Source organism: Narcine bancroftii, chromosome 8, assembly GCF_036971445.1.
Source record: "Narcine bancroftii isolate sNarBan1 chromosome 8, sNarBan1.hap1, whole genome shotgun sequence".
In the NCBI taxonomy this organism is placed as follows: Eukaryota; Metazoa; Chordata; class Chondrichthyes; order Torpediniformes; family Narcinidae; genus Narcine; species Narcine bancroftii.
Window position 1 is genome coordinate 33,586,882 of NC_091476.1, and position 12,405 is coordinate 33,599,286.

The following is a 12,405-nucleotide window of genomic DNA, read 5'->3' on the forward strand; positions in this document are numbered from 1 at the left end:
GAAAAAAGGTCAGTGCTTAATCTGTCACAATACCAGACTGGAGCAGAAAGTTGCTTGCACATTGTTCACCCTCAACATTTACCAAATCAACTCATGCATCCTATAAAATTGGTCAGCAGAGACTAGCTTAATAATGAGAGGGAGGACTTTGAAAAGGTATTCCATAATCACTTTTTCCAGTTTGTGCTGATGTTTATTCCAGCTTCAGAATTAGTGCTGATCTCTGTGGGGAAAGATGATACCAATCCAAGGCACCTTACACCAGTCAGGTTGAGAAGCAATAGAGTTCAGCTTAATGACAAATTTTCATGTCCTGAATAGAAATGCACCATCTTGCTATCTAACCAATGATATACAGACAAACTCTGGTATTTTGACTGCCACAGGTTGTCCTCCACTGACATAAATTGTCGATTTCTGACCTTAAACTGTGGAGGAAACAGAATGAGATGAAATTTAAAAGTCTATGAGAAATTCAGAAAGGCACACGAGGCAGATACTGGGCAGGCAGGAAGAAAGAAAGAGACACTCAAGGTTAACTTAAGAGTGATGTTTAAGAACAAAGAATGAGCTTAAGGGAGAATTCAACGCAGGTGCCAGATGAGACACAAGTAATTCAAAGATCAAATTTATTGTACAATACACAAAAAAAAATCACACCCTGTCTCTCCACCTCCCCCCCCCCCCAAAGATTCTTTGTTTCTGTGGGCCAGGCCGAATATCAGTAGTACACACAAAACTGTTGGAGAGGCTTGTACAAGAGAAATGTAAACAAATGAAGTAAAAACTGAATATACAATACAGAAAATAAATATTTAATAAATAAAGTGCAAAGTAAGAGTCCTTAAACAAGTCTAAGTTTGTTTAGAAGTCTGATGGTGATACCTTTTCTGATTGCAGCAGCGAGAAGAGCATGCCCTGAGTGCTGTGGATCCTTGATTGCTGCAGCTCTCCAACAAGAGTGGGAAGGGTTTTGCCTGTGATGTACTGGACTGTGTCCACTACATTTTGCATGGCTTTCCACCCATAGATATTGGTGCCTCCATACCAGGCTGTGCTGTGGCCAGTCAGCACACTTCCCACCCCACAAATTTTGAAGTTTCCTGATGTCATGCTAAACCACTACCAATTTGCACAGATGTGGTTTCTCTCTCTCTCCCTCCCCCCCCCCCCCCCCCCACAATGTGTTAGGCCCAGGAAAGGTACACCAAAATTGTGACTCCCAGGAATTTAAATTTTCCCACCTCTCCACTGCTGGTCCCTTAATGGACCGTCTATTTTCCTTTGTGGAGTGCACGATCAGCTCCTTAAGCACGAGGCCTGCTGTTTGTGCACATTTCAGCCAAGGTTTCAGTCTCTCTTCTGTGTGCCAACTATTTTCAGCAAATTTGTAGATTGTGTTTTTGGTCATACTGATCCACACAGTGTATAAAGAAGAGGAGGGGGCGAAGAGCGCAGCCTTGTGATACTCTGGTTCTGATGGAGATGCTCTTACGGTCTTCACTAATTATGGTCTGGGATGAGGAAATCCAGGATCAAAAGACATCATGGGGTATTGAGGCTTTTTGGCTTATCGTCAAGTTTAAATCCCTCTGCAGACTCCCTGCTTTCTCAACATTACCCACCTCTCCAACAATCTTGGCTTTGTGTCCAAGACTGCAGATGATGCCGTCAATTCAGTCATCCAACTTTGACATACAAGGTGTCAAGTAGAAAGCTTAAAACTGACCCCTGCAGAACACCATTGGTTATCAACCAAAATTCTATCCCCATTAGCACCTCTTCCCACCCCTCTCCCACCACCAAAGACCATATCTTATCTAGCTGCCTATGGTTAGACGAATATTTTGGTGAAAAATTTAATTTTGTAGCTCTTCAGATATTTTGGCATCCACAGTTTGGTGCTGGCCTGGCAACCCCTGATATTGCAGCATCACCTGAATCTTGTCATATCAAAAAATTCCTCCCACCCCGCACCCCCCCCCCCACTGAAACCACTCCCCTAATGGCTATGTCAGCAGATCTAATGGCAGTTGTCATTAACATACTGCAGGATATTAATTTTATGTATGTACATTTCTTATCTGTGTCCCATCACTTGTACTGAGGGTTGTGACTATAGGCTTGCTCAGTTAATGGTCAGTTTTACTTTTGATCATTTTATCGCAATTTCTTATCAAAAGCAGTGAGAACAGTGACAGTGGTTGCAGTGAGTTGGACCAGTAGTGCAGAACAAAGAATCTGTTTTATGATAACTGGATGGTTTTTAATAATTTTAAATTCAATGAATTATACATTCCATTACATAATTAAATGCAATAAATATTATAATTTACCAAAAGCTCTTTTTAAAAAAAAAAATTATTCCCCAACTGTTTTTAATAATTTAAATATATTGCTATAAGCTACAAAGAGCCTTGGGTTTGCTGGGGGAGTAATTTCCTGGGGGTACAGGCAGTCCTGCAATGCTCAGGCAGTTTGGTCTAAGGCAGAGTCAGCCAGTAGACAGTGAGGGGGCCAGGGGAGCAAAATGCCTGGGACCAAACTATGCTAGACCCACCTATTGTGTGGCACCTGGTCATGGGCCTTCTGAAAATCCAAGTAAACATCATCCACAAACTCTCCTTTGCATGTCCTGCACATTACTTCTTCAAAGAAGTCCAGAAGATTTGTTAAGCAAGATCTCCTTGAAGGAAATTGAAGGTCTATTTTCTCTTATTTTCAAGAGGAAAAAAACTTCATGCAGAACAATGGACTCTCAAATCTTGCCTACCACTGATTTAGGCTAACTGGCCTATCATTTCCCCTCTTGTTTTTCTCCCTTCTTAAAGGGTGACATTTGCAATTTTCAATAGATCACTACAAATTTGCTGACAACCTCTTCAGCTAATTCTTTCTGAATCATCTGGTCCAGGTAGCTTACCAACCTTCAGCTTCCCAAGCACTCTCTTCTTAACTGCATTCATTTTTGTCCCCTTGAATACATGACATGTTGCTGGCATCTTCCACAATGAAGAATGATGCAAAATGCAGTTTTTCCAGCTCTACTCAAGGATTTTGCATCATCTGATTGCATGTCCCTTCTTGCTCAGAATTTTTTTTTTTTTTTTTTTTAATTAGCAGAGCCACCCCACCCTCTCCGCCTGTCTTTTTGATGGGGTGGATATCCTTGGATTTTAAGTTCCCAGATATGATCCTTCCTCAACCACATCATTTATACCTACAGCTTTAAACCAGCCACTTGTCAAAACCAAGCTTGAAGCTTATCCATCTCATTCAATACCTTGCACAAACTGAAATACATGTTCAGTTCTGTGTTCACCACCCCTCTCATTACTACCTGAGAAACAGAGCCTCTAGGTTCAAAAAGAGTTTCTTTCCAACTATCAGACTCTTGCATACCACCTCCAGACCCCCCTCCCTTGATAAATAGGTATTTTCAAAAGAAAACAAATGTGTCTATAGCAAGAATTTCAGTGCACATGTACATTGTGTTTGACAATTAAATCATCAAGCCATTGACAAATATTAGATCACTTTTTATAAAAACTTCAGTTTGGAAAATCTTGCAAGTAAATGTACTTCCATAAAAAAAACACTGGAAACATTAAAATGAATGATGCAATCAGAATTAATAGCTGTGAGTGGCAATTTAACCAGTAGCTAATTGATTTGGTCTTCCATCCAAGTAAGCAGTAGGCCAATTTGAATATTAACAAGAGCATTTTCTAGATCACTAGCCATTTCTTTTCTAACAGAATCTGGTTCAATGATTTGGTTTTGACATAAAATCATGCCAAATGCAATGCACATCTATAAGTCAAGAGCATTGCAACTTCCTTTGCAATGAATTAACCATGTTTAAAATTACTTGTATGTAAAAGGCACAGCTGTCAAGAATTTAAAAAAATTCACAAATCACACAACTCTGATTCAACTCAAAACTCTCAAGCAAGCAGAAGTTGAATGTGTAACAGTGGCATTTGAGGACATGATGGGAAAGCCCAGGAATTGTGTTAAATCCCAAATTACATGGGCAACTAAGGCTTATTGCATTGGACAAGATTTACTTGAATAGTTATCTGTCATTTCATTCTAGGTAGTCTTTTCCAGAGAATATTGATCTTCTTCCTGATGCAGAGTGTGAGAAATAATGACCAAGTCATTACAGATTTCTTCCACACAGGTTCACGAGTGGAGCAAAATCTGTCAACGTATTTGAGCAGAAAGGCTCGATTTGAGGACCTGCAATAAAGCACTGGCCACAAACTCTGGGGAAGTAAGCCAAAAAGGTCTCTCGTATGCAGAAATGTAGAAAAAACTGAATGTGTTCAATTTCCCAAAGACATACCAAAATACCAGAAAACTGCAGGCATGTGCAACATTTACTTTCTTACATTTGATTTTTAGTTGCAAATCTTTGTTTAAAAAAAAATCACTGGAAAGACTGGATAACACCTTCTGGTGGCTGTTAGCTTCCATGACACCTTTGAAATTTTTAAATATTTAACATACATCACAGTAACAGGCTATTACTACCCACAAGTCCATGCCATTTACACCCAATCAAACTACACCCTGAGTATGTTTTGAACAGTGGGAGGAGCCCCTTGAGAAAATGCAGACAGGGAGATTGTACAAACTCCTTGCAGACAGCGTGGGATTCAAACCATGGTCTGATGCTGTAAAGGCATTGCTTTAACTACTGCGCCACCCTTCAATTCTGTTACTTGTTTGGTTTTGTTGCCAATTGCTGGTTTTAAATTGACAGACAGTACTTGTATGAGCCAAACAAAATAATGCTACAACTTCAGAAAGGACAAAATTTACAATGTCAAGTGTTAGAAAGAAAAATGCTAAAATAAGTGGATCAGTCCAACAATAAACATGCAATGTGATTGAGAGGATTTGGCATACCTGGCTTTTGTCAGCTGCCATAGTCAATAGTAATTGAAATATTATAGCCAATAATAGCATCTTCTCTTACTTCTCCTCTATTCAAGCATGACCAGATATGTTCCTCAATCCTTTTAAGCTTTGCCCAAAAAGCATTCTACTGATGGGTCCTCATTTTGCAATGCAAAGCCGACAGTTATCCATTTCCACAATGTCTGTTCAGTGATTGTATTCATTTATGTGCTCCATAGAACTGTTTGTTGTGGTAGGAAAGGGTTATATTGATGTAACTACATAGGTGGTGAATGCTACCAAAAAGACAAATACAGAAATACATGTCCAGATAGTGTTGGCAGCTCATTTATAACCATTATACTGGGATGAGGGAGAAATGGTTCGAGGAAGAATTGCCTGGGGAATGACTGCTATGTTGGAGATTAATCTTCTCTCCTCTAGTTGAGAGCTTGTCATTAACGTCATTCTGCTTATGTTGCTGCAGGAAAGGATGATCTGAAACTGTGGACCATAATTCAAACACCAAACCACTGCAACCAGAGATAGTGTTCATATTATTACACTAGGCACAGAAAGCCACTGGTTTGAAAAACAAAATATTTTAACATTAATGAACAGCAAGGCCCAACCCTCAACCTCTACCAGGGTTGTGGTAAATTGCATTATTAAAACTGTCATATTACAATAATTCAGCCACATCCTTGGTATTCTTGGTTCACTCTATTCTTGTGTGGGAGCTCCATATTGACAATTGACATCATTTTTGAGCTCACTTGTATGAAGCATGCTTTGTGACCAGTAGTAAATAAATGAGACCACAGATGCTGGAATGTAGAGCAAAAAAGCAAGTCACTGAGTCAAGGCACAGAACTCTGGGCATTTTGGTTCAGACCCCTTCATAATTTTAATCATTTAGTTGGAGATAAATTGTGGAGTTCATTTTAGTTTTGTTTTAGTTTCTGAAATGTAGACAAGACAAATGAGTGATTGCTTAAAAAATACCATGTGGTAATGGGTGTTTGACAACCTATATCTGTCCAGGAGACTCAACAACAGGAACAAATCATGAATTTCGGTCTGAAGTTAGTTATTTGGCACTAATGATTCTTTCCTGCTCTTCGTTGATGAAAGGATTAAAGGACACCAGGGAAAAAGAGTAGCCAAACCCTTGCTTGAAGATTGAGCCTCAGTCAGGTGATCACAGATTCACTCCTGAATAAAGGACCTGAAAATTGAATTTAAAAGCTAGAACATCTCTTCAATGGCAGATAAACAGCATTAAAATAAATCTGCAAATGAAGAGACCCATTCATTGCTGACTGGAACATCCAGGAAAATGCAATAGTTGTTGACATTCACTAGGTGCCCTTAATAATGTTTGAGCCAAAGAAATTTTTTTTCTTTATTTTCCCTGTGCTCCAGTCTTAAAATATGGGGGCACTGTACACGCCACAACTTAAAACCATCAGCAACTGAGTTGGTGGTTCTCTCACCTCTGAGCGAAGGTCACAGGATGAGATGGACCGCAAAAGCAATTCCTGGTCAGCTTTCTTAAGTGGAACCAAAATACCTCATGGCATTTAGTTGAAGTATTTTTCTGTCCAGGATTGATTGCTCAAACACCTGGTCATTGACAATACATTTAAGCAAAGAGACCATTATGCTCCCCAAGCAATGACCCATTGTATTTCATTGTTGTAAAACAATTTGTGATGAACAGTGAAGGACATGGAATTCACTTCAGGTCTTAATTTATTTTTTTGCAAAGTAAATTAATTTTACTCATTTTGAAAGATGCTTGGCAGACAGGCATGGAGTCTTCTTTTGATAACCCATTCCAATAATCTGTATTCTACCACCAGAACCTCAGAAAGTGGAATTGAACAAATTCATCATTTTCTGATCAAAATGTTACTGCTGGATTTAGGACTCAAAACCACTTTGATTTTGTAGAATAAATACCTTACTCTCATGTAGACCAATTAGCATCACTAAAATTCATAAGTCTTTACCTATTCCCATTTGGAACTCCCCAGGACAAGTGAGCCGCTGTATCGACAAGCTATGACTCAGTCTTTCATGGACAAGGTTTGATTTTCCAAGTGGAAGCCTATGGAACGGTTTTGACCAGGCAAGGTGTCAGTCTGTGAAAGAACCAAGTTAGTATGAGGGTGAAAAATACCAATGTTAAGGAATCATAGCCAAAATAAAATATCTGCTCAGTTGCATGCAGCCAATGGGATGCAGGTTTCTTCATTTTCCTGGGGAACTCAAAAGTCAATCAGCTTCCCCCAACATTGACATCAACATTTAGATGACTGTTTTTTTTTGGAAATAGTTTTTTCCCCCCCATTTTTCTAGGCTTGGGAGAATAATGCCCCTCAAAACATCATGCACAACAATGCTGAGAGAACGGTTGGCATAGCAATGTAATTCTCCCATAGCACCACCAAACTGGGTATCCGCAAGAGATACCACCCTTCAAAAAAATGTTTGGGGATTATTGGATATATGGTATATGTGGGGGGGGGGGGGGGCGTTGGCACAAGTTCATGGGCTGGAAGGACCCGTTACATGTGAAAATATGTAATACCCTCCCACTTATTATTGTGCCTTCACCAAGGCCAACTTCTGGCTCAGATCAGATTTTAAGCTACCAGCAATCCCTCTGACTGCAATCTCAAACTGGGATCAAGCATTTCATCTGATTGACACACCGATCTTAAAAGGGCTCAACTTACTCAGGACGGGGTTTTGGTACACATTTCCAATGTAACATTGCTTAAAATCTTTCCAAACCAAACTGAAAGAATTCCCTTGTCTGAAATATTTTCAAATCATACATATTATATCCCTTGATCCCTGTAATACAGGTTTCATAATTTACAGGATACATTGAACAGAAGATAACAGTATTGGAGAAGCAATGTAGACTCCTCTCAATGCTCTTTTCACCAAGACTCTGCTCAGTTTTTAACTTCATTCTCCACTCTCCTTTAACTGTATCAACTTTGATCACCATCATTCATTCAAATCTTAGGTTGATCATAAACAAGCCTATTAGCATTGCATTGACCACGAGTCAGATATCCAAGAATACTACTTTTCTTTTAGAGATAGAAATAATCAACACCAAATTCTAAATCTAAAGCAGTCTACTTCCTGAGTTCTGTAATTAATTAGGATTTCAACACTGCCTTAAAACTAGCTTTTCAGTGAAAGAATAATGAGATTGAGACATTGTCTCACAAAGCAATTAAAAAAAGCTAGCTTCATACAGAAAGGTTATCCATTGCTGTAATAAACTAAGTCAATTAAGTCAACTTGTTTCCTCTCCATCAGAAGGAGAAGTAACCTTCTGGGGGCACCATAAAAGCCCATGATTACTCCGCTATCAATTCTTGAGAAGTTTATGAGGGAGACACCCATTAATAAATGCTTACTTTGCAAATCCCTTATATCCAGCACCTATGGAGGATCGGTAGATACTGGATAAATGTTTTTTTTCTGTTGCTTGAAACTTAAAATGCATCTATATCAAGAACAAACATTTTAAAAAGACAAAAATTGTATACTGTACTTGCACTGAAGTTCAAGAGAATCACCAAATGCAAACAACATCAAACAGCTCTTCATCCTGGGTGACACCAATGCTGTTTCACACAACTTTTTTTCAACACCAGCTATAAGCGAAGCATGACCCAAGGCGTTCCACTGACTGAATCTTTGCTCCCATCTTCAAAGTTTCGTTATTTCAGAGAACATTTACTTCTACAAATTTAACATTGCATATCTATTTTATTCATATTTTAATTTTTAAAATTTATTTTCCTCATTTTTTTTGCTGGTTGCTTGAATTCTGGATACCAGAGATTTTACTGCAGTTTCTTAGTTTTGCTTTGCTTAGAAGTGTTTACTTCAGCACCAGTAAGAAATATTAAGAAATTTAAATATCACATTTCCTGGTTGTAAAAAAAAACCCAGCAAATATCAATGGGAAGTGACTATTATTGGAATAAAAACAGTCTTATTCTAAAAGATTTTTTCCTGTGCAGAAGCACTCTTTTTCATTATTTTCACGGCAACTCTAATGTCAACAGAAGCAATTGTCCCCCAAATTTATATTTGTCCATTACCAGAGACCACGTTTGGAATCTGCAGTCCCCAGACAGACATTCAACTCCATCGAAACACTTCTCAGTAATTGAGATGCGATTTGCCCAGTGATTTTTCTAAATAACCATATGCATTTATGTAGTATCTTTAAAATGCTATAAAACTCTCTTCAAGGTCATTTTGCTTTTCCAGGCACTAATGCAGCTTTGAACAGACTAGCCACTTCACAAGAGCATTGAAATAAATGGACATGTCCAACACTGGTAAATGGAAGAGTTTTTAAAACTAAAAGTGAGATTGAGAATGGAAGGTCTAAGAGAGGGAATGCCAAAGTTAAAGGCTCAAGATTAACATCAATGGTGCAATTAAAGTAGCACAGCTTTCTTTTTTCTTTGGCTTGGCTTCGCGGACGAAGATTTATGGAGGGGGTAAAAGTCCACGTCAGCTGCAGGCTCGTTTGTGGCTGACAAGTCCGATGCGGGACAGGGAGACACGGTTGCAGCGGCTGCAGGGGAAAATTGGTTGGTTGGGGTTGGGTGTTGGGTTTTTCCTCCTTTGCCTTTTGTCAGTGAGGTGGGCTCTGCGGTCTTCTTCAAAGGAGGTTTCTGCCCGCCAAACTGTGAGGTGCCAAGATGCACGGTTTGAGGCGATATCAGCCCACTGGCGGTGGTCAATGTGGCAGGCACCAAGAGATTTCTTTAGGCAGTCCTTGTACCTTTTCTTTGGTGCACCTCTGTCACGGTGGCCAGTGGAGAGCTCGCCATATAACACGATCTTGGGAAGGCGATGGTCCTCCATTCTGGAGACGTGACCCATCCAGCGCAGCTGGATCTTCAGCAGCGTGGACTCGATGCTGTCGACCTCTGCCATCTCGAGTACTTCGATGTTAGGGATGAAAGCGCTTCAATGGATGTTGAGGATGGAGTGGAGACAACGCTGGTGGAAGTGTTCTAGGAGCCGTAGGTGATGCTGGTAGAGGACCCATGATTTGGAGCCGAACAGGAGTGTGGGTATGACAACGGCTCTGTATATGCTTATCTTTGTGAGGTTTTTCAGTTGGTTGTTTTTCCAGACTCTTTTGTGTAGTCTTCCAAAGGCGCTATTTGCCTTGGCGAGTCTGTTGTCTATCTCATTGTCGATCCTTGCATCTGATGAAATTGTGCAGCCGAGATAGATAAACTAGTTGACCGTTGTGAGTTTTGTGTGCCCGATGGAGATGTGGGGGGGCTGGTAGTCATGGTGGGGAGCTGGCTGATGGAGCTGGCTGACTTCCAGGCCAAACATTTTGGCAGTTTCCACAAAGCAGGACGTCAAGCGCTGAAGAGCTGGCTCTGTATGGGCAACTAATGGGCACAGCCGCACAGTAGCATAGCTAGTGCTGTAGTAAATACCACAATATTACACGGTCGACAACCCAAATTTAAAATCAGTCATTGTTAGGAGTTTGTCAGTTCTCCCTTTGTGTCAGTGTGGACTTCCTCGCACATCCCAAAGGTGAGGTTAATTGGTCACACCAGTGCATTTGGGAGACTAGGGCACATGGGCAGAAGGGACTGTTATTGTAATGCAACTCAAATTTAAATTTATTTGTGATCAATTGGCATTGAAAGCAGACCTTGCGTGAGCAATGCACGTTGAAGAAATTGGAAGAAATCACAAAAGAGGATAATAGACAAGGTCCAGTAGGATCTCAACATTGGTCTGGTTTGAGATGGTGTAGGTAACCAAGCGTCAGAATTCACACAAGTTGAATGAAAATGTTGAGATTTACACTTTGTGAAAATAGACAAGACTCTCAACGCACGTCATACCATCGATATTTTCAGCAGGTCAGTCTGACTGGTCTGAGCAACGCAGTGATAAAACCTCATTTTCACTCTCCAATGCACAAAACTTTCTTCATTTTTGGCAACATGAACAATATTAGAAACTACAGAGGAAGAAGGAAAAATATTGAGTTTTGATAGGATGAAGCCACAGCTGATTTATGTACTCGTAAATGTTGCCATAATCAATTCATGAGAATTGTACAAGACCTCAAGTTTCATGATTGCTTGCAGCTTCATGCCTTAAACTTGCTCAGATCAAGTATTTATCATAATTTTAAGCTACTAATTCTGATGAAAAATGAAATTATAGTGGTTTGTGAATAGAGAAGGCCTTTGATTTGGCAGTGTCTGTGTTGTAGTCTGCAGGTTTTAGGAATAGCATCAACATATGCTGATATCCCATTAACCACAGATGGATTTAAAAAAAAACCTTTGCAATACAGACCACATTTTGTGTACTTAATTCTTGTTGAATGCAATGAGCAGGGTCATTAAGTTGTTTTCCCCCCCTGATGAAGACAAATGAAAACTCTGTTGATTTGCAAAGTGAGTGCTTCTGAGTGATTATGAGAACTTGGAGTCCTTTCTCTGCAATTGCTGTGTATTCCCAGAAACATCTGGGCTGACTTCATGAGGGGTTTTGTTCTTTTATCAGTAATATAATGGGATATGAAGAAAATGGATAAACAGTACTTCAGATTCTCTTCATGATCAAATCAAGTCCTAGGTTCAACACTGAAACCACAGAACATCCTTTCACTGCAAATAGCAGTGCAGAAACACTTTCTCTCTCCAATCTGGAAATCCTTAAACAAATTGATAAATATTCTACTTGTTCCAAGAGTCCAAATTATTGAAAAATTGCTACATCAGCTGGCCAACTTGACATTCCACATTCTACAGCTGACAGGGTCAATTTTCTGTAGTGGTTTTAGATTTGAGAAATATTGTTGAACACTACTTTGGAGGACATGACGCAGGAACATTGTTTGTGGACATGAGAAGGAATGAGAAATTAGACCATTTCAAGCAAGCACCCGATAATTTCCAGGCAATGGAGACAGTTGTGAAGCAAGCACTTTGCTTTCCACATGACCCAGAAGCACAAAGTACTAGCCAGTTGGAACCCATCTACTGCACTTTTAGGGAAAGGAAATAAAACTGAAAGGGAGATGATATCATTGTGTGTGAGCCCAACATTGACCTTGTGAGTGCAGACACCAACTGTTTGCTGTTATGCTGGCATCAAGGGATAAGTCCATTGTTGGTGAAAACAGCAAAGACCCTAATGTACACATGTCCCAAAGAAGCACTCCGCTTTTTGGGAGAATATTAAAGACTATTTTCCAAAAAAAATGAAGAATGTATTTACTTTGATGGTTGATGCAGACTCTAAGCCAGAAAACCAATCAACTTCCCATTTAGGCTCATAATACAAAACAGAAAAAGAACAACTAGAGAAATTGATATTGGTCCAGCAGGGTTGTGTGAGCAGGGATTATGGCCAGATGGCAGAATAAAGCTCAGGGAATTACATATACACATACCA